Source organism: Pseudophryne corroboree, chromosome 1 (assembly GCF_028390025.1).
Source record: "Pseudophryne corroboree isolate aPseCor3 chromosome 1, aPseCor3.hap2, whole genome shotgun sequence".
Taxonomy (NCBI): domain Eukaryota; kingdom Metazoa; phylum Chordata; class Amphibia; order Anura; family Myobatrachidae; genus Pseudophryne; species Pseudophryne corroboree.
Genome location: NC_086444.1, coordinates 235,784,950 through 235,805,545, shown reverse-complemented (window position 1 = coordinate 235,805,545; position 20,596 = coordinate 235,784,950).

Genomic DNA, 20,596 nt, shown 5'->3' with positions numbered 1-20,596 from the left:
CTAACTCAGGCTCCCACACCATTACTGTTATCATCACATCATCCATGTCCTCCTACTACTCAATACTACAGCTACCCTGATAATCTCATTTCCATCTCTCTCATTCACTCATTCTCTTTCACTACAGCAAACTTGATAATCTCATTCATATCTCTCCCACTAACTTTCTTCCTATCTTCTGTGCCCTCTGGAATGCCAGATTTTCTGCAACAAATTGGTCCCCATCCATGACCTTTTCATTGCCACTCCTTGAATTTCCTAGCTATTAAAAAAATTGGATTTCCCCCTCTGACACAACTTCTCCGGGTGCTCTCTCTGCTGGGAGCCTCACATCCCCCCCTTCCCAACCTGAGGGTGGACGTGGTGGTCGTATTGGGGGTCCTTCTATCCTCCGGTTACTCCTACCAACTCACACCACCAAACCTTCCCTTACACTCTCTCAACATTTCAGATCCATGCAGTTCGCCTCTTCCAACCTAAACACCTTTGAGTAGCTGTCATTTACTGCTCCCCCTGGCATTCCCAACAAATTCCTCAATCACTTTGCTTCCTGGCTCACTCACTTCCTCTCTTCAGACATTACCTCCATTTTCTTAGGTGATTTTAACATCCCAATTGATATTCCCACAAAATCCTCTGTCTCTAAACTCCTTAACCTCATATTATTGCTTGGTCTCTCCCAGTGGACCTCCTCACCATCCCATGTGAGTGGATACTCACTTCCCGTTGTGATATTTCAGACTTCTCAAACATCCCTTTCCCCCTTTCTGACCGTCACCTGCTCTCTTTTAATACATCCCTCTCTGCGTCTCCATCTCTTCCTCCTAAGGCTATCATTACTAAATGTAAAATTGAAGCCATCAACACAATTTCCTTATCCTCACTGCTTGACTCGTTCTATCTCCTATTCTCTCTATCTTCTGTCCTGAACAAGCTACATCCATATAAAATGCCTCCCTTACTTCTGCTCTTGACTCTGTTGCTCCAGCAGCCACTATTCACCCTCACAGATCAACACCTCAAACCTGGCATTCTAAATTCACCAGATATCTGTTCCCATACTGCCGAGCAACAGTGGAGGAAATCATGCTGTAAAGCAGGTTTCCTCCATTTCAAATGTATACTCTCATCCTACAGAGTTGCCCTTTCCCTTTTACTTCAAGAACCTCATCTCCTCCCAGTCTTCAAATACCCAGCATCTTTTGCCACTGTCAACTCCCACCTCTGCCCACCCCACCTTGACACACTTCTTCATTTTCTGCCCTTGACTTTGCAACCTACTTTACATCCTAAATTGACTTCATACAACAGGATAGCACATCCCAACAGACCCTCAACAACCCACCCCCTCTTTTTCCTAACCACACCTCCCCATCCATCTTACAAACTCTGACAGTATCTAAAAAGGAAGTAATGGCCCTCATTGGTCCTTAGGCCTTATCCCTTCCCGCCTCCTCCACTACCTATCTCCTGCCTGTTCCCATCTTGCCCACCTGCTCAATCTCTCCCTCTCATCAGGCACTGTCCCTTCTGCCTTCAAACATGCCCTTGTCTCTCCTATTCTTAAAAAAACCTACCCTTGATCCTAACACTCTCTCCAAATAATAACCCATCTCTCTCCTCCCTTTTGCCTCCAAACTCCCTGAGTGTTTTGTATAAGTGTATTATATATAGTGTATTATAACTACCTAACTGCCTTTCTTTCTTCCCACTCCCTGCTTGACCACTTCAGTCTGGCCTCTGTCCTCTTCACTCAACTAAAACTGCCCTCATAAAAGTCTGCATTGACCTCCTTGCTGCCAAATCCAAGGGGACACTACTCTGCTTATTCTCCTTGACATCTCTGCTGCTTTTGATACTGTGGACCACCATCTCCTCCTGGAAATCCTTCAATATATTGGTCTGCATATCCTGCCCTCTTCTGGCTGACCTCCTACCTCTCTGACTGTTCCTTCTCTGTCTCCTTTCATGACTCCACCTCTTAAGGAGTGCAACACTATACTTGAGCACTGATGGAATGCAACCGAGGGCAGAATATACAGATAAACACCAGTGCGTAAAACACAGTAATGATGATGTAACACAGTTGCTTCTGTAATCCACAATAGATAGTCACAGCAATGATAAAGTACACAGTCACTTATTATTTGAATAGCAGTGAAATACAGTAAGGTATAGTATTCACAAGAATCCACAGCAGTAATTCAGGTTTGATAGATGTATTGAGTTTGGACAGAGATACAATGTAAATTTTCCAGGGATTGCAACAGAACACAGGTGGAGCACTCAGTTAATAACACAGCACAGAACTCATAATACAGTAATAGAGACATAGCTGAGAGGACTACAGCAGGCACACAGCTAGGACATCAGACACAGTTCAGGGGACAGGGCCAAATGAAAAGGTTTCAGCAAGGGTCCAGAGACTAGGCACTAGCACTTAGAAACAGGAACAGGAAACTGAATGAATCACTGCCAGGGAAGTGTAGGGCTGGCTGCTTTTTAGCAGGAGCAGAGACAAATAAGAGAAAGCCAAGCAGCCCATCCCCCTTAATAAGAACTTGATGCAGCTGGGAAGCTGCATATATATCAGGCATCCCAGCGGGTGTAGTATGGCTGACCGGCGGTCTCCTGACCGGCGGTCAGCTTACCGACATCGGGATCCCGGCAGCATACCGACGCCGGGATCCCGGCGGGGAGGGGCGAGTGCAGCAAGCTCCTTGCGGGCTCGCTGCGCTCGCCATGCTGCGGGCTCGGTGGCGACCTGCGGTCGCCACGGGTTCTATTCCCACTCTATGGGTGTCGTGGACACCCACGAGTGGAAATAGTCCCTGTTGGTCGACATGCCGACCATCGGGATACTGAGCCGGCGGGATGGTGGAGGAGGTCATGTGACTGTCGGTCAGCAGACCGGCGGTCACATGAATACCACCCATCCCAGCTGCTAGGCAACAACCGGAACCAGGAAACAGAGCAGCCCACTGGAGTTCCAGTTACCCGGCTACCGCTGGGACCAGCAACCTCTGCGGCTAGCGTGACACTGCGTCCCAGTCTCCTGGCAATGACAGGGACCCTCTACAATAATGAGCCACAGCGGTGGCTCAATACACTTCATCAAAACTAGCCATCTCTCATGCTAAACCTCTTTCCAAGCTTCTTCCCCATATGTGTCATCCCTGTCTGCCCCTCCCCTTTAGAATGTAAGCTCTCATGAACATGGCCCTTTCCCCTCATGTGCTTTTCTCTCTCTTAGACTATTTTCTACTCCGTACTCCCTGCAACGGCACTTAACCCTCAGTTTCTGCCACCTTGAGGATTATTTCAGTGTCCTGTCCCCTGATGAAGCAATATTTATAAACCATGTACTTGTCCTGCATTATATTGTACTGTAAGTCATTGGTTTCCTGTTTGACTCCTTTTTCTCTGACGTCCTAGTGGATGCTGGGTACTCCGTAAGGACCATGGGGAATAGACGGGCTCCGCAGGAGACTGGGCACTCTTAAAAGAAAGATTAGGTACTATATCTGGTGTGCACTGGCTCCTCCCTCTATGCCCCTCCTCCAGACCTCAGTTAGAATCTGTGCCCGGCCAGAGCTGGATGCACCTAGTGGGCTCTCCTGAGCTTACTAGAAAAGAAAGTATTTGTTTGGTTTTTTATTTTCAGTGAGATCTGCTGGCAACAGACTCACTGCTACGAGGGACTGAGGGGAGAGAAGCAAACCTACCTGCTTGCAGCTAGCTTGTGCTTCTAAGGCTACTGGACACCATTAGCTCCAGAGGGATCGAACACAGGGCCCGACCTCGATCGTCCGTTCCCGGAGCCGCACCGCCGCCCCCCTTGCAGAGCCAGAAGACGGAAGAACCAGGAGAAAATCGGCGGCTGAAGACTCCGGTCTTCAATAAGGTAGCGCACAGCACTGCAGCTGTGCGCCATTGCTCCCACAGCACACCACACGCTCCGGTCACTGGTGGGTGCAGGGCGCTGGGGGGGGGGGGGGGGCGCGCCCTGGGCTGCAATATGTATACCTTTTTGGCTAAATGCACATAATACAGTTATAAACTGTATATGTGCCTAATCCCCCGCCATAAATATTATTAAAAAAGCGGGAGAAGCCCGCCGCTAAAGGGGCGGGGCTATCTTCCTCAGCACAGCCAGCGCCATTTTCTCTTCACAGCTCCGCTGGAAGGACGCTCCCCAGGCTCTCCCCTGCAGTATACACTACGAGAAGGGTAAAAAAGATAGGGGGGGCACATAAATTTAGGCGCAAAAGGTGATATAAGCAGCTATTGGGGGAAAATTCACTTTGTGTTAGTGTAAATCCCTCTGTTATATAGCGCTCTGGTGTGTGCTGGCATACTCTCTCTCTGTCTCCCCAAAGGACTTTGTGGGGTCCTGTCCTCAGTCAGAGCATTCCCTGTGTGTGTGTGCGGTGTGTCGGTACGGCTGTGTCGACATGTTTGATGAGGACGCTTACGTGGAGGCGGAGCAGGAGCCGATAAGTGTGATGTCACCCCCTGCGGGGCCGACACCAGAGTGGATGGATATGTGGAAGGTATTAACCGACAGTGTCAACTCCTTGCATAAAAGGTTCGATGACGTAACAGCTTTGGGACAGCCGGCATCTCAGCCCGAGCCTGCCCAGGCGTCTCAGAGGCCATCAGGGGCTCAAAAACGCCCGCTACCTCAGATGGCAGACACAGATGTCGACACGGAGTCTGACTCCAGTGTAGACGAGGATGAGACAAATGTACAATCCACAAGGGCCATCCGATGCATGATTACGGCAATGAAAAATGTGTTGCACATTTCTGACATTAACCCGGTTACCACTAAAAAGGGTATTATGTTTGGGGAGAAAAAGCAGCCAGTGACTTTTCCCCCATCTGATGAGTTAAATGAATTGTGTGAAGAAGCGTGGTGTTCCCCAGATAAGAAATTAGTGATTTCTAAGAGGTTACTAATGGCGTACCCTTTCCCGCCAACGGACAGGTTGCATTGGGAAACATCCCCTAGGGTGGACAAGGCGCTCACACGCTTATCAAAAAAGGTGGCACTGCCGTCTCAGGATACGGCCGCCTTAAAGAGCCTGCAGAGAGAAAGCAGGAGGCTATCCTGAAGTCTGTGTATACACACTCAGGTACTATACTGAGACCAGCTATTGCTTCAGCATGGATGTGTAGTGCTGCAGCAGCATGGTCTGATACCCTGTCAGATAACATTGATTCCCTTGACAGGGATACTATTTTGCTAACCATAGAGCATATTAAATACGTAGTCTTATATATGAGGGATGCACAGAGGGACATTTGCCGGCTGGCATCTAAAATTAATGCAATGTCCATTTCTGCCAGGAGAGTATTATGGACTCGGCAGTGGACAGGTGATGCTGATTCTAAAAGGCACATGGAAGTTTTGCCTTATAAAGGTGAGGAATTGTTTGGGGACGGTCTCTCGGACCTCGTATCCACAGCAACAGCTGGGAAGTCGACTTTTTTACCTCAGGTTCCCTCACAGCCTAAGAAAGCACTGTATTATCAAGTACAGTCCTTTCGGCCTCAGAAAGGCAAGCGGGTCAGAGGCGCGTCCTTTCTGCCCAGAGGCAGGGGTAGAGGGAAAAAGCTGCACCAGACAGCCAGTTCCCAGGAACAAAAATCCTTCCCTGCTTCCACTAAGTCCACCGCATGACGCTGGGGCTCCACAGGTGGAGCCAGGTGCGGTGGGGGCCCATCTCCGGAACTTCAGCGACCAGTGGGTTCGCTCACAGGTGGATCTCTGGGTTCTACAAGTGGTATCTCAGGGATACAAGCTGGAATTCGAGGCGTCTCCCCCTCGCCGTTACCTCAAATCAGCTTTGCCAGCTACTCCCAAGGAAAGGGAGGTAGTACTGGCGGCAATTCACAAGCTGTACCTTCAGCAGGTGATAATCAAAGTTCCCCTCCTTCAACAGGGACGGGGTTACTATTCCACAATGTTTGTGGTACCGAAACCAGACGGTTCGGTGAGACCCATTCTAAATTTGAAATCCTTGAACACTTATATAAGGAAGTTCAAGTTCAAAATGGAATCGCTCAGGGCGGTTATTGCAAGCCTGGAAGAGGGGGATTTTATGGTGTCACTGGACATCAAGGATGCTTACCTACATGTCGCCATTTACCCACCTCACCAGGAGTACCTCAGGTTTGTGGTACAGGACTGCCATTACCAATTCCAGACGTTGCCGTTTGGTCTGTCCACGGCACCGAGGGTATTTACCAAGGTAATGGCCGAAATGATGATACTCCTTCGAAAGAAGGGAGTTATAATTATCCCGTACTTGGACGATCTCCTTATAAAGGCAAGGTCCAAGGAGCAGTTGTTAGTCGGAGTAGCACTATCTCGGGAAGTGCTACAACAGCACGGCTGGATTCTGAATATCCCAAAGTCGCAGCTGATTCCTACGACGCGTCTGCTGTTCTTGGGCATGATTCTGGACACAGAACAGAAGAAGGTGTTTCTCCCGGAGGAGAAGGCCAAGGAGTTGTCATCTCTGGTCAGAGACCTCCTGAAACCAAAACAGGTCTCAGTGCATCACTGCATATGTTTTCCATATATTGGTGGGTGGGCTATCATACACATAATTGTTCTTGTACACATGGGGGCTCCCACATAAGACAAAAAAAAAAAAAAATCAACAGTGAAACAATTTTTAAAGGGAAATAATAATAAGCAACTGAAGACTTGTCTGTCATATTGAAGCTACTATAATGTCATTACATATACACGTTTTCAACTTAAGGTGTGACCAAGATCCAAATACTTTGAAATATTTTTAGTATTTGGAAATCCATCTGTTTTTAAGTTACTGCTATTACATATATTTTACTTTTTTGCTGCCTGTTATTATGTGTACTGTAGAGTGTAGATACAAACAGCCTGTATGTTTTTTTGTAGTTAATTTACGACTGCTTTAGTATTTCAGGGAAACAATTTTACAATATTTTGCTGGGAATGAGAAGCACCATTTACAGCTTTCGCATTATCTTGGCTGCAACAACAATTCGTACAATGATGTCATTTATGTTGCTATGGTTATTTGCCAAAGTTATTCATGGTTGTAGTAGGAGGAAGCTATGAAATGCATTGTATGGAAAGACATGCTATAATTACAGGCATTTGAGTACAGCAATTGGGCCTCTTTTACCATTTACCTTTTTGTAACCTTTACAAATGAAGTCAAAGATCTACATGTTCTTTTTATACTACCAGTCAAAATGTGTCTGAAATAAATATCTAATGTATAAAATGGTCCAGGTACTGTAGCAACGAGAAATATGGATTGAGTAACCTGTAATGTTTTAGGCAATGTAACGTAAAATTGCCAATTTAAAAATGCATGAGTATAATTACTCGGTAGCTGAGAGAATTGACGCAGCAAACACAGAAATTCTAAAGGGGGGCTTCTGAGGTAACCTTAGCAATTAACACCAACATACAATTCCAAGGGGGTGCAAAGAATATAAATATATATATATATATATATATATATGCCCCTAGTGCCTATTTTATACTGACATTAATACAATGTCCTGAGTCTTTCTCTGCCCTCCACAATGGGTCTTGCATTTTGCTGAAGATCAGATTTTATTTATATAAGTGTTGGAAAACATTGAATACACTAACACCTAGTGAGCTGTATTTTGGTGAAGGTGAGCTTGTATTTTTATGAATGGTGGAACACATTGAATGCACTAACACCACTACCACCACATATTGCTACCAATTACATTAATTATACTTTGGTTACACTATACAACTTCTACACACAATAACACCAGCACCACCACCACCACCACCACCACATCCTACTGTACTTTCACACACTAAAATCAATGACATGCTACAACTAAACACACTTCCAGCCACATGCCACAAGTCACATACCAATTTAATCACATACACATACACTACTCACACAACCACCTGCTCTGGTTAAAGCTTGATGGGTAGAGTTCATTAATAATATCTAATAGCTGCTAACACCCATTCTGAGTACTGGAGTCCATTTATGAAATGACTACATTCTAAACATTTAGGGGCCAATTCAATTGTTTTACCCCACTGCTACCACTAGAGGGTGCAAAATGGAGCAATTCAATTGTTGCTCCATTTAGATGCCCAGTAGCTGTGGCGATGACATTTCTTCTCGCAGCTTCCTGAGGTGTGAGAAGAAATAAGTCAGCACTTTGGGCATCCAATGGAAGTTTGGACGCCCAAAGCAGGACTTTAGACGGGTTTAGCCATTTTACACAGCTAAACCCTGTCTGTTTGTCCGATGTGCATGGACGCCCAAACATCAATTAAATTGTGACAATTGTTTGGGCATCGAAACAGTCCCGTTTAGACAGGATTTTTAGATGCTCAAAACAAATTAATCGACCCCAGTTGTTTTTTTTTTTTAAATTAAACCAATTCAAAATATATATTCCATGAATACAACTTCCATTATGGTAATTCAGAATACATGCTAGCTTAGACTTTCTAACTGTTCTGTACATTTTCCACCACTAAAAGGTCTCGCTGACAGATGAGCAGTAATAGCTTTAGAAATGTACTGTTTTAATGTTCTTACTGTAGCTTTTGAAGGCCTATTAAACTTATTTTCATGAAAGTGTTTTGCATTTATGACACTGATCTTATGATCTTTCTGTGCAATAGGGCTAGGATTCTTGTTAACCTGGGTAAAAGCTTTGGTCGTCACTAGATAAAGTCTGTTAAATGCAGAAACTCAAGTAGAACATTTCAACTCTGAAAGTTCATGTCTAAAGAGTGAGATACAATAAATTATAATGACTGGCAGAGATGTATCAGTTTGTCTGTGCTGATAAACAACTGTTTTCCCTTGAATTAATCTCTGTCTGCACAAGATTAATCAGGAATGGTTTTAAATGATGACAAAAAATTTGTCTTTACCAAATTTAGCAAAATAAAGTCAGCAGCTAAATTGGAAAAGACGTATTACTAGGAAATGTAAATTCAAGGTAGAACTCTTCAACTGTTAATCTGAATATTGATTTAGATGAATAATACTCTTTAGCCCTACTGTATATATTGTACCACCTTTACACGTCACACAGCAATTTTGTAAGTGTATAAGTACTGTCATATAAACAATTAAATGACATATCTATTATACCTTATTGCAAATATGTATACATATGGTAGGCAGACTCCATTCAATACTAAAGCTAAGACTACATTAATAATTCATTAAACACTGACTAATCTAAAATCTATAAACCAGAACAATTTAAAAACATCAAATGTAAACTCATCACATAAAATCTGTGCAGAATATAAAACATATGATATATCGTTTTCTATTTACAGTTATTTGAAAATCATTTTCCAGAAATAAAAATGAAAAAACATTAATATTGGGTCAATTTGGTGCTGATTCCTTTAAATCTTACCAGGTACAATTTTAACAGGCTGAAGTCTTAAGGATCCAGTTCCATTTCACAGTTCTGGGACAGATGGATTTGTCAGCTACAACTCGACATACAAAAACAGTCTCCTTAGGGCTAATGTTCCCCAGTGCAGTTGGATTTAAGCCTCATCTGCATTATGCAACCATTATTGTGTTTTATGTAATTTTCAGTTCAAAGGATCCTTTATGCTGCAGGAATAAAAGGCGAGAGAGGGAGGGAAACCTCATGTTGGGATAATATCCTTTCTGACAGATAGATTTGTTATAAACAAATACAAAGCAAATGAAAGCAAATTATAATTTAAAAAAATAAATGTTTACTTAAAAATACATTAAATATGGTCATTTTCAAACTCTGTCTGTTTAATCAACTACAAATGCCCACTGGAGAAGAGAAAAAATCAACTTACAGATGGATGTGGCAAGAAGGCGGCTTGTTCAAAGGTGGGGGCAGGTTATAGAAATGTGACTGACTGCATTCATGGCTACGACTGTACGCTGCCTTTGTAATCACTGCCATGGCCTAATGCATTTCAGAATGTTTTCTAACTTAAAAAGCTACTGTCTAGTTTTTCAGCTCTTACAGTATCTAGATATGATACAGAATTTTAAGTAAAACTTGCTTAAAAACTGTTGTCAGTGCATCAGTAAGCCACCTAATGGTTGATGTTCTCTTTTCTGCACATGCCTAAACACATGTGCTCAAAACAACCATGATGCTAATAATGTAGAACAGAAGAGACATATGTTTGGTGAAAGAGGTCACTGCTACAATTATATTTTACATGGTACCCAAAAAACAGACAGTTAACTATCAGCTCCAGCCAAAGCAGCAAATAATCAATCCAATATGGAATATTTTGCTACTCGGTGCTCCCAGGTTGAGGAGAACCTACCCCACCTCTTGGCTCAGTACTGGAACTTCCAAATCAGAATCAGAATCAGCTTTAATGGCCAGGTGTACTCACGTACACTAGGAATTCTTTGTGGTACAATGCATCGCCAAGCAGCAACATGAAGGGGGAATACATGGCATAAGAAGGGGGAAAAACGTAGCATACATTACAAACATTACATATATGAGTTCATACTGCACATTGTAACTGTACAATAGACTCGACATTAGACATATTATACATGTAAGACTAAAAACGAAGGCTGCTTGGCAGAGCAGCACCGAGGCAGCCATCCGCAGCGCCAACTAGAACTCAAACAATGGACATAATACAGAAGATTTAAGTATTACACATCAACAGATAAACCACACAGACAAAAAAGACACAGAAAGCATAATGGATGATTGGTGTAGGCATTTTGGGTAATAACTTCCATGGGCTGTGTATTCCACCCTCACAGGGTACCAGGTGCGGCAGCCATCTTTGGCGCACTGCGTAGGATTACCCTGGGTGGAATAGTCCATCCCTAGAGGAGATGACACAAAATGGAGGAGATTGCAGCATCCTAACATTCAGAGTAGGGTAGTGTCTAGGAGCCCCTTTGGGGTGGTGTCAAAACTATTACGGTACTAAGCAAAGAAGAGTCCTGCAGACCATTCCTTGCACTTCCTGTGGCTTCTGAATAACATAGCTTTCCCGCCAGTGTCAGAAAACAACAATGTACATAAATAAAATATATCAAAATACATAAAAGTAATTAGTGGGTATGAAATTCCTAAAGTGAAAAGGTAAATTCATTATGTAACTATATAACTTCCTATTCCCCTAACTCCATCCTGACTGTATCCCATTGTTTCCTTCAGTTGAAGGCTATATCCAGTAACTGTTTCCCCAACCTAATCCTAACATATGCAGGTACACTAACACAATCAACTGCATTTAAAAGCCCTTCAGCCTTATACAGCCCTCAGTCTTTTGTAAAACAAAGACATTCTATGTATACAAAGAATTAAACTGTGGTGTACTGATTGTCTTTTTAAAACGCAAGAAATTAAAAAATTTTTATTAACTCAAACTTTCAAATAATATATTTCACCGCTGCTGTTTTCACTATCAAAATAAATCTGAAAACGGACTCTTGCGGATCAAGGTACCCACAAATATTATGGTTCTTCCTAAATGTAACAAGTAGGGTACCCCATGGGTTTCTGCTATTTACTGTACCAAGTCACTTTTTGGAGCTTGGTCTGGCAGTTAATGCCATCTGAAGCCTATGAGATACAGTCTTCACATTTTGTGTGGAGATGCACATGGGCTTACGGTTGTTGCACAGAAGGTCCAAAGCAGGAAGTAACCTTATTGCTTAAGGGGTGACTTTACCTATTACTGATAGCTGGGACAGACGAATTGCAGCCATAAGGAATCCGTATTTTGGGGGTCATACCACAAATATTAATAAGGAAGAAAAATTGGGCTCAAAACTAGAAAACCTACAGTAACTATTTCCCAGCAACAAGTTATTGAACTTGAAGTTTGGATCCTCAAAAAATCCTATATAATAAAAGGTTAACGCTGTGCCTCACCTCTCTGGGGGGGGGGCAAGGGGAGGGGGGAATTCAAGTGTTTTGTGCGCCGGTGGACACTAGATGACACCCAATGAGCACTTAAAGTGTTGCTCCGTTCAGGCATGCACAGCCACCACTGCTGACATTACTGTTATGTTGTTAAATCATTTTGACTGGCTGGTAACTAGTTTACTTATAGTATAAGAGAGGCACAGGTCAGCATTAATTATATCTTACAAGCTCACATTACTACGCAATGATTACGTAACGTATGACCAGATAGCGCAGGACAAGTCCAACATTCTTTATTTTGTTTTTTGTTTTTCTGTTTTTTTTATGCATCATTTCTATATCTTTGTGCAATTAAATTGTCTGCCCTCATGTTTGCACTCCTGTTGTACATTGTTAGCTGGATGTCCCTTGTGTACAAGATGCAAAATCTGATAATCCATGTAAAAATATTCTTCACTATTTGTATGCACCCTTAATTATATTAATTAATTTTCCTGTGTTCTGCTGTTCTACTCAGTTGATCCTCAGTTAGGAAATAATGGAGAGCACTGGGGCTTCCTTCATTTCAAGTGCCATATTTACATAGGAAACATATTGGATAACTTTCACCGAATCAGTGATTTAACTAAAGTTTTCTAGTCTTCCTCATATCCACAACATCTCCCCAGCCCTTATAATACCCACCATACTTCAGAGCTATACATTACACTGTGCTGCCTGTTTATCCAACATTTAATTCACATGAGTCTTTTGTGCCCCTTTTCCTGTTACTTGCTTGTCACAGGTGTGTACATTTGTCGGTCATTGGAAATACTGTACCTGCTGAGCACTGCCTGATAAATGTTTCAGACACTGCAAATGCATGGTGGGCAAAAGTGCTACAGTATACAGTACAGTAATTAAGTGCTTGGCACTGCTGATTAAATGTGCGGAGTAGCGCAGTTTCATTTTGGGCATTTATGTGTAAATGTGTTGATATTTCTGGGTTTTCAAATTATTTCACCTTGCACTAAAAATATCATAATGCAAAACTAGCCCTAAACAGCTAATAAGCTGATAGGGGACATCACGTCTGATAATAAATGGCTGTGCAGCCTGCTTTTATATGCGCTGAAAGTATGTAGTTTGTAATACAACGGCCATATATAGAATTTAGCATTTAACCTGTGACAAGAAGCTGATTCATTGCAATTACATCAATTATATTTTTACAGTGACACTGAGGAAGCCAAAAGAACATGGAGAAATCCATAGATTGCATACATGTTGACATTATAGCATATACAGTTTATTAGATGTACAGTACATATGTGTTTTCTGACTAGAGATGATATTCCATGATGAGATCTCCATTGCGGTCCAGTTTCTAGCATCTTCATATATCCTCCATTAAGCTGGAGTTGCCCAGGTTCTCCTCTATTGCTCATCACTGATGCTCACCACAGACTCTTCCAATGAGACACACAAGTCTGCCATCACTTCTTAAACTGCTGCCACTATATGAGGCCAAAACTCCATCCTACTCCTCCTTTCTCCATTTTCTTGCTTTCCCAAGGATCCCAGATATTTACAGCTTCATGGATACCTGCTTCATTGACAGCTACACCACTATTGCTTGCGTCAGGTTGTTCCAAATGGGCACACAACTCAGCCCACTCTGCTCAGGCCCTTTCTGGTCCATTCATGTTAATGAAGGCTATTAATGATGTGGAGTTCTCACTCTGGTCACAGGAGAGGTGACCTTGTAATGCCAGCCTCCTTGGGCTTATGGCTACTTTCACTTGTCTCATCTACAGTCAGAGGCTGGCTGCAGAGCGTGACCGCTTCATCATCGTATGACAGGCTTAAAAGATTTGCTTTGCACTCGAGAGCTGGGACTGAAACAGCTGCTAAAAGTGATTCTATTCACCTCATCAATGTCTGGTGGACTATTACATTGATTATGCCTATTATGGAAGGGCTACTTTTGGAATTGCTGAATTGCTCTACAATTCTTATCACGTGGAAATTGAAAACCTGAGCTGACTTAGGAAGCTCCCTAACTTACTTCATGGTAAATATCTCTACATTATCCATGCCATCTTCCATACATTTACACATTTAGCCCTCTACACCACCTAGTCATCTGCACAAGCTAGTCCTGTGCACTATCTACGACCAAACTCTATGGTCACTGCACCACTTGGCCATCTGTACAGTTAATGATTCCATTGCCACTTCAACATACCCTCCTGCAACTTGGACTTCTCTGTACCATCACATAAGGGGAGATTCAATTAGGCACAGGGTTTATCCTACAGCTAATTGAAAGCACTCTCCAATTTAGTTAGCTGCGGGAACCCCGTGTGCTAAGCCCCAGAGGGAAAATTTGTCTTTGCAGCCTCAGAAGCTGCAAGAAAAAAAAATCTGTGTTAAAATGCTATTTAGCCTGTAGGAAATCCATAGATTCCAACACTTTGCACAGAATCTATTCTTAAATGTGCATTTACCCATGGTCCACCATTCAGATCATGTCAACACTCTGAATGTCAACATTTCTGAACATACATCATTTCGACTGTAGCCTCAGTTTCCTGTTGCTATCTGATGGAGTGATAATCTGCTGCTGTATCCCATCCACTTCAAGGTTAGACCTGCTGTGCTGTCAGAGATGCACGTCTGCATATCACTATTGCAACTTGCAACACATGATTATTTGGATTTCCTGACAGTTTGAACCAGTCTGACCATTCTCCTTTCATTAACAAGGTGTTTTCATCCACAGAACTGCTGCTCACTAGATGTTTGCCATTGTGTGTTCCATTCTCTGTAAACTGTAGTGACTGTTGTGCAAGAAAATTCCAGGAGATCATTAGTTTCTGACCTACAGTACGCAGACTATCCCGACTGACATCAACAATGATTTAATGGTCAAAGTCCCTTAGATCACATTTCTTCCTAATTCTGGTTTTTGGTCTGAAGAACATCTGAACCTCTTTACCACATATGCTTAATTGCATTGAGTTGCTGGTGCATAATGAACTTATTAGATATTAATATTAGATACCATTAATAAACAAGTATATAGGTGTACCTAATAAAGTGGTCACTGATTGTATATGATAATGGGATCCACATGCACTTAGCAATGTAATTAGCCTTGCAAATCTTTCTATAGAAAAATACTAGAGCAATGTTAAACTTATCTTTATGTACACACTGAAGACATGTTACAAAGACATGCCGAATTCTCAGCAATGGACAACTTCACTGCTAATTAAAGGTCACAGCAATGTACCTTTCATAAGCTCGTTAAGGTGCCACATTAACAGATGTTCTTCCTTACTGCTTGTCAGATAGCCTAACCTCACTGCTACAGGGAAATTGGTGAGATATGTATTCTATTTTTTACTTTGAAAGTGGTGTAAAGGACATGCTTATGTTCACTGAGTGTCCCTCCAAAGTCCTTGAAGAAGAACTATGACTAAAAGACTTGACTGGTATATGTTTTCTTGTTTTCCCCTCAAAACCTTTAAATAAGTACCCTCCTCAAAACTGTTTTATAAATCAACTCCCTTATTATCAGCTACAATACAGAAACACAGGAATTTACCATAAATAGCGTTGGTGAAAACACCTGTGAACTGTGTAAGCTCTGACCAAAATACACTTTTGACATAGACATCCTCTTGAGCAACATGTTTTGAGAAGCTTGCATAGATCAGTGCAATCTGTATCAGTAGTTAAAGAGTTTAAAAAAAAAAACAGAAAAGAAATAGCATAGTGTCTCCCCCAAAGCATAACCAGCCTCGGGTTCTTGGAACCGTTCCTGCTTCTAAAAATATACGGAGGAAAAGATGACATAGGGGTACTCTATGTTTTCCTCTAGCAGAGACGTAATGCCACAGCCAGTGGACACACTTGACGGGGTCACCCTGGCCAAAGCATTCTCCCTACTAACTAGTCAGCCCAGGACAAGGAATCCTGGGGAAGTGGGGTCCCCTCCAATAAAAAGGTCTCCCCTCTCCAGGGCTCCCAAGGCCTGGGTTGAAGAGTGGGACTATCCCTGACACCCACGGGCGGTGGGTCCCGAGTTGATAGCAATTCAGTTAAAGTTAGAATTATATTGTATTTTAGAGGAGGACTACAGATCTCAGCAAGCTTCCCCTGCATGCCAGTATTTGGAGAACCACAAGCACCAGCATGTGGGGCCATAAGTGCCCGTTGGTACCTATAGTCCTCCTGTAAAATAAATATTAAAATAAAGACAGAACACGCACACCGTAGATAATATAACTTGAATTCACTCATTCACATTCACTTTATCCCTGGTGCAGCTCGTTCCATTTATCTAAGTAGAATCGGCTACATGGATAGGGGAAAAACAAACATACTCACCCACCCCTTGGAGAAGATTGGTCCTCTTCTCCTGTAGCATCCAGGGGCATTAAAAATGAAAATCCCAAACCAGCTGAAGCTAGAGGAGCTAATATAGTTCTCTTCACAAATGCCAGAATTCACATGGTTTATGTCATTTGCAGAGCGGCCAGCTGTGAGTGCCCTGACTGTCAATTAACAGCAGCTAGGCTATTGAATGGGGTGGTCTTCAGTTTGCCGGCTGTCAGGATCCCGGCGCACAGTATACCGGCGCCGGAATCCCGACACCCGGCATACCAACACCTTTTCTCCCTCTTGGGGGTCCACAGCCCCCTGGAGAATAGATCCGTGCGCCACCGTGCCCGCAGTGTGGCGAGTGCAGCGAGCCCACAAGGGGCTCATTTGCGCTCACCCAGCTGTCGGTATGCCGGCAGTCGGGATTCCGGCGCCGGTATGCTGGCCGCCGGAAGCCCGGCCGCCGGCATACCCTACTACACCCTTAAATGACAGCCAGCCCACTCACAGCCAATCAGCGGCATGTTCCTACGGTAGCAGGCACTGATTAGCTGGCAGCCCTTCAAATGATGGAAGCCACGTCTGCGTATTAATATAGATCTCCTCTAGGTCTGGTTGGTACAGGACCTTTGTCATTTTTCAGCACTCCTGAACAGAATATAAAGTAAAGAATATCACTGTTCTTCACACTAAAAGTTCTAGACAAGACATCTTTGGAATTGGCGCTCCTTTCTGTTCTTTATGTCCCTGATCAAATACCTCAAATAAATTAGGTTTATACAGCACACTGTAGATGTAAATTCAAGGTAACAGGGTCTACACAAAAAAGGCTTTATTGTGTCTCCATTTCACCACTCCAGCAATGTGCAGCATGAAAAAGAAAATCTTTACAGAGTGTAATACTGCATAAAAGCTTTAATAGAAAACATCTAAAACAGATATAAAAAGGGGAAATCCCAGTCAATGTGCCTACCAGATTGTAAAAAAAGATTGAAATAGAGTCCTGGTCACTCCAATTAGTCCAGTCCACAAATGCTTACCAGAATGCAGGCAACCTATGGGATCCCCACTGCCAGCAATGCATTTCAGTTTCCCTTCCTCAGGGATGCTACTGAAGAAGAGGACCGATCTTCTCCAAGGGGTGGGAATTACAACCCCCCACCCCCACCCCTATCCATGCAGTTGATTCTACTTGAAAGTGAGTGTATCTAGGGGAGGCTTGCTGGGAATTGTCCTCCTTTAAAAGACAATGTTATTGTACTGAATTGCTATCAACTCAGCACAACTGCCCAGAGGTGCAGGGATAGTCCTGGGCTTCAGCAATGGCCTTGGGTGCCCTGGATATAGGGGACCCTTTATTGGGGGGTCCCCATTTCCCCATGAATCCCTGGCCTGACTAGCTACTGGTATGAATGCTTTGGCTGGGGTGACCCCATCAAGTGTGTCCCTTGGCTGTGACATTACCTCTCTGCTAGTGGATTCTGATGCTAGTTTTAAAAATCCCGGGGACTCCTATGTCATTTTTCCCCTGTAATTCTGGATCCAGAGCTGGCTCCAAGAGCCCGATGATGGTTCATTAAACACAAGGGATCTCTACACATCTATTCCCTGTATTTTTTGACCCAGGACTGTCTGAAATCACCCAGGGCTGGTTATGCTTTGGAGACCTCATGTGCAACAGACTCTGAAACAATGCAAGCGTCTACTGCGCCACACGGAGTCTGCACACGGGCCCTCTCCTCTGTAAAACCGTTCAAAATAGTAAAAGTTATTAAAAAAGGTAAAAAAGTAAGAACAAAAGTTTAAATAATGCAACAGTCTGCAAATTTGGTGTCCCTGTAAGTGTTAGAACATAACATAGCTTTACAAATTAATAATAATTAGTGATGAACTGGACCCCCCCCCCCCCCCCGAACATAGGGGATCCAGGGCAATCCGAGCCACACTGCCGGCACCCCTGAACTCCTGCACTGAGGAAACTGCCAGCACTCCAGCACTGAGGACACCTCGGCATTCCCGCATTGCCGACACTGCCAGCACCCCTGCACTGAGGACACTGCCAGCACTCCTCCACTGAGGACAGAGCCGTTTCTTGGGGCGGGTGAGGCATGCATTCACATGGGGTGCCCGCCGCGGCTCTTGCTTGCTCAGTTTGTGCTCCTCCCCGTTATTACTACTCCGCTCGGGGGGCAGAGTTTCATGACGTTATGACGCAAACACATCATTAATTGAAACTCCGCCCCCGAGCGGAGTACTGAGGAGGGGGAGCCAGGACACGGTGTCATGATCCGGGTAACTGAACGCCATTTTCTGCCAGTTAGTTGCCTCCTGAGATTGGCTCAGCGTGCCAGGGCCGGGTTGTAACTATATTTTCTTTACAACTCTTTCGGCATTGCCTGCAGCGCTGGCTCAGCGGCCTTCTTAGTGTGCTCACTTAACTGTGGTATGGCGATTTCAGTCCCATCACGGCCGTCACCGCCGTGCCCGTGGTCTCACCTCATGGAAGCTGAGTGGGGCGTCCTCCATGTGCTGCGGCTGCTGCCGCCATCCCTGTGGCCACCGTGCGTGTGTGGGAGTGCGTGGAACCTCTGCTGCTGCGGCCTCCGCCGCCATTACCGTTTGGCACATGGTTCCCCAAGATCATCTTTTCCCCTTCAAACCCGGTCATGAACGCAGCCATGTTGGATAGAATCACATGTCGCTCTCCTCACCAATCCGCAGCGCTGCCGCTGCCTGTGCATAATTGTCAGCCAATCCCTGTTATCCTGAAGGTATAAATATCCTGTCCCAGCACCCAGGAAATTGTCAGTGCTTCAATTGTCTCTCCAGTGATTCCAGCCTGCAGTTTCACTAAGGACTCTCCTGTGATTGCTCCCTGCAGTACAGCCTGACTCTCTTGTGATTGCCCTCTGCGGTACAGCTCCAACTCCCCTGGGGTTATATTCTGTGGTGCAACCTGTCTCCATTGTTTCCGCACCCAGTATTAGCAGAGTGTGTACTCCGTCTTCCAGCAGCCACTCTCCAGCGGTTCTCTGTTTCCACTACCATCAGTAGCTCACTATTATAGTGGAGTGATATTCCTGCGATCCCCAGCATCACTTAAGGCTTCACCTGCGATCCCCAGCATCACTTAATGCTTCACCTGCGATCCCCAGCATCACTTAATGCTTCACCTGCGATCCCCAGCATCACTTAATGCTTCACCTGCGATCCCCAGCATCACTTAATGCTTTACCTGCGACCCCAAGCGTCACAAGGCATTTCAAACTAATGCTCCGGTTACTGGTCTCAAACCAGTATGAACTCAGAGACTCTCTCTTTTACAGTTATTGTTTTGTTGCACTTTCTATGACTTTTATTGTTTAATAAACACACTTAAAGGAACTCCCTGTTGTCATGGTCACGCCTTCGGGCTTTGGTACTACTGCTCCTGCGCATGTCTAGGAGTCCTATCTCACCTCCTAAGTTCAGGTACCCGTCAGCCCTTACTACTGAGGCTTCCCGCTACCAACACCAGCCCTCTGTTGTGACAGTAAGCACTGACCTACTGGATCCGGTCGGAGATCAAGTCCAAGGGACCAGGCCGATGCAAGAACTGGCAGCCCGCCTTGAACATCAGGAGGCTGCACAAGGCCATGTTATTCGATGTCTTCAGTACCTCTCCTCCTGACTGGATGAAATTCAAGCCACCCTCCATGGGTCAGGGGCATCCAGTATGCCGACTGTAGTACCTCCGGTGGTATCGCCACCCACCATACCCATTTCTTCTCCACGTCTTCACTTGCTGACACCTGCTAAATATGATGGATCCCCAAAAGCCTGCAGGGGTTTCTTAAACCAGTGCGAGAGCCACTTCGAGTTGCAACCTGGCAGTTTTCCTACAGACCGCACTAAAGTTGCTAATATCATCTCTCTACTCAGTGGCTCCGCCCTTGACTGGGCATCACCCTTATAGGAAAGATCAGATACTCTGCTGTCATCCTACTCTGACTTCGTGGCAACATTCAGATGTATCTTCGATGAGCCAGGTCGAGTGTCGTCAGCTTCTTCTGAAATTCTCCAGCTACGTCGGGGACACAAACTGTCGGCCAGTATTTAGTACAATTCCAGACTTTGGTATCTGAAGTTTCCTGGAATGAGGAAGCCCTCTATGCAGCTTTTTGGCAGGGCCTGTCTGAACGTATTAAAGATGAGCTCGCTACTAGAGACTTGCCCTCAAAATTGAATGAGCTTTTTTCGCTCTGCACCAAGGTTGACCGAAGGTTCTGTGAAAGGGCTATGGAGC